This window comes from Limulus polyphemus, unplaced genomic scaffold (genome assembly GCF_000517525.1).
Source record: "Limulus polyphemus unplaced genomic scaffold, Limulus_polyphemus-2.1.2 Scaffold1966, whole genome shotgun sequence".
Taxonomy (NCBI): Eukaryota; Metazoa; Arthropoda; class Merostomata; order Xiphosura; family Limulidae; genus Limulus; species Limulus polyphemus.
This window is the reverse complement of record NW_013667576.1, coordinates 205,042-208,533: the sequence shown is the minus strand read 5'-3', so window position 1 is coordinate 208,533 and position 3,492 is coordinate 205,042.

The window sequence follows — 3,492 nt, the reverse complement described above, 5'->3', positions numbered from 1 at the left end:
CCTATTCTTCTTTTTCTCGTCTTTACATGTGCAAATAACAAAACAAAGTTCAACTTATATATATATATATATATATATTTATTTATTTAGCAGGGGGTAAAAGAAGAGTGAAAGTCATAAATTTTACAAGCTTGTCACACAACCAAATCATACAAAATTCATGAAGAAGCAAACTTCGCTTATGATTTAACTTTCTGTTTTAGGACATACAGGACTTTTGGCACCAAAATTGAAGTGGTCCAGCATTTTGGGGCAAAAACATTAAGCCTCTACCCTGCCCCACCTTATTCCAAAGTTATGAAAGTATGAAAAATGGCAATAAATGTGATAACCTTACGCAATTTTATTAAAAACATGTTCATATGGCCTTTAATAATCTGTATTATCAAAAAAGTTAGCTGGCCATGGCTGGACCTCTAACGACGGTTTGTGTTATGAGAAAAGGAAAACAAAAGTTTCAAAAACCTATAGTGTGTTAGTCAAAAACAAAGAAAACAAAAAATAACGTACATTCAAAAATTATTATTAAAACAAAAAAGACTTACTGAATGACGAAAAACAACAACAGAGAAATGAAGCCAGAAAACTAGTGTATCCTGGACGAATAAAACAAGTCCGAAATTATGGAGAGAGCAAGACCCTTTCTTTCAGTTGAAACAATAACTAACAAGCAGAGAAAATAAATAAATTAAAACCACTCATTCCTAATTAAACGAAATTAACAGAACTTTGAAAATTGAAGAAAGGGTAAATAAGTAGAAACTTCAACCTAACACATAACAAAATACCAGCCTTATACACAACTACAACCACAGAAGACACAATCTACAACCTGGGAAAATAACAAATCAAAATACAACTAAAATAAGCAAACCAGAAAAACGTGAAATGTAAAACTTACTATAAATGGCACCTTATCAAAAGAACCGTTCTCAGTATTGTTACGACAGCGGGGGTTACGTGACGCTAGTAACACGTCATGAACTTCTAGAAGGATCCTGTCCCTTCCTGAAGTCTCGAGAGGCTACTAGATATGCGGTAGTCTTGTATATATAAGCCGCCAAGAACTGCCGGCAACAATGGTAATTGAACTGCGGACAGAGAGAGAGACGTATTGTTGAGTCGAGCATGTGAGACGTTCGTTGTGAATTATAGCGTTTGTTATAGCGCGACTGTGGAAATTAAGTGTATTGCAAGTTGTATTCAGAAAGACTAAACCAGTTTTATTTAAGAAAGGACTTGTATCGCTAAAGTTTCTTCGGAAAGAAATTATACGGGAAACAAACTAACGACCAGAGACGTAACAGTATCTTGAAGAAAGACAATACTATAAGTATATAACAGTTCTTCCAGCAGAGATGGATAATGTCACTTTAATTACGAACAAGTAGGAATACTACGTCAAACTCCAGTTAAAGATGGCTACTACAATAATTTATTTATTTAATTTTTTTTTTGCTGTTGCTTGTTATCTCGCTCAAATAAATAAAATTATTTAGTTTTGTCTGCTAGGTTTGTTAACACCGTAAAGCTACACAATTGGCTATTTGCATTTTGTCCACCACGGGCAATCGAACTCTGGATTCTAGCGTTGTAAGCCCGGGAACTTATTTTTGACCCACCTCGGGGCAGTTTTGTCTATATAACTAAAAGATCGAGAAAACTAAAACAGGTTGGTTATGTCCAAGACATAATATATTACACTAAAACATGTCCTCCGGTAGAACAGGGGTAAGTTTATGGGCATACAACGCTAAAATCCGTGGTTCGATTCCTCGTGTTGGACACAGCAGATATCTGTGGCTTTGCTCTAAAACAAATAAACAAACACTAAAACTCTCCTGTTAACGGAAAGGATGATAAGACAGGTCAATCACCTAAACTAACACAGCGTATCGAATGTGACGGGGTTTATTACGTCACTACTTTTATGCAGGTAACGTTCGTTTCAAGGTTACCCTTAGGCGGATTTCCTTCCTGGTAAAGCAATAGAAAACCGAGCTTTTGTATCATAAATTGTAACAAGAATAGTAGGATTATGCCGTTAAAACTTATACTTATAAGCATGATTTGTAACCATTGTATTAAAAATCACTCAATGTAATTTTTCTTTGTTAGGAAGTGCCATCCACTACCCTCATTGTTTTTATCAAACTAAAGTTTTCATATATTGATAAAATTAAGCTAATTTTATCTAAAAGAAATAAGGATCCATCGACAAATGTTAGATAAAGCTTATCACTTAAAAAACGATATACTAACTGAAGATAAAATAATTTCGCCATTAACCATGGAAACGTGTAAAGTTTCTACACGTTCTTACTCTAGGCCATAAGGTCAACCTTCAACTGCCAGGGTATGTACTGTATATAAAGAACTAGGTCACCAGGAGGTATTCAGCAAGAGGAAGTCTTCGTGATGAGACACAGTTTGTGAGCTCAGCACATCCCACAAAGAGAATACAAGGTAAGAAAAATCATTCGGGATTTTAAAGTAATCTTAACTGCATTTCTATTCTAGAATGTTCCGAATTAACAATATATACACACTTTTTTTAAATAGTTGATTTTTTTAAATAAGTTCATATTTTAATGTTTGTGAGATTAATACAGTTAATAAAACTTCGGAAAGAAATCAATTTTCGAACAAAGTCGAATAAAAAATTTTTGAATTTTTTTTGACCTGTAACTATGTAAAATTAAAACAACAATAAAGATAATTAATTATGATAGTTAAGATGATCAAGTAAAGGATTTCTAAATGACATGGTAAAGTTAAATAGAATTGTGACATGCTTAATATATAACTTTATTAAAAGAACGTTTTTCTAAAACGCATTACATTTAGTAGTGCTAGACAAAACGCCATTTTTATTTATTTTTACCGTGTACTTTAGAATGTCAGATGTTTTTTACATCTTTTAGTTTGTTAAGAACTTGTGTAGTTTCGTTAGATTTTACACACGTTTTCAATCAGACAATATAAAGTTTATAAACGACTGAGTTCCAACGAGTACAGAACTACAAGTTTTAGTGTTTCCAGCACACACACTTCTCCTTTTATCCTCTTACAATCTGTAAACCATGTTAAACATTCTTTAATGCAAGTGAAAGTGTTAAAAGTATCTAAAACCAATCAAAATACGAAAGTGCTAATTATGTTTGTATTTTAATAAAAGAAACACAAGGACTGTATCACTTTTATCTAGCTTGACTACCGAGTAGTGTTGAAATATTAGCTTTAAATCCATTTGTTATGTTTTCCTAACTTTATTGCTGAATAATTTTTGAAGTAGCCTTTGGTTAAATAAGAGAGAACAAAATTTCTTATCACTATATTAATGGCTTCAGAGTTTGGCATTTGTGGAAACATTGATATTACATCCAAGCTTCAGACCAATTGTCTCTACATATACATTATTCAATTATAACTTAGAGAAATACCTCTCTTTACTGTAGTGAGATTTGATTAACAAACCAGAAACAATGGTGT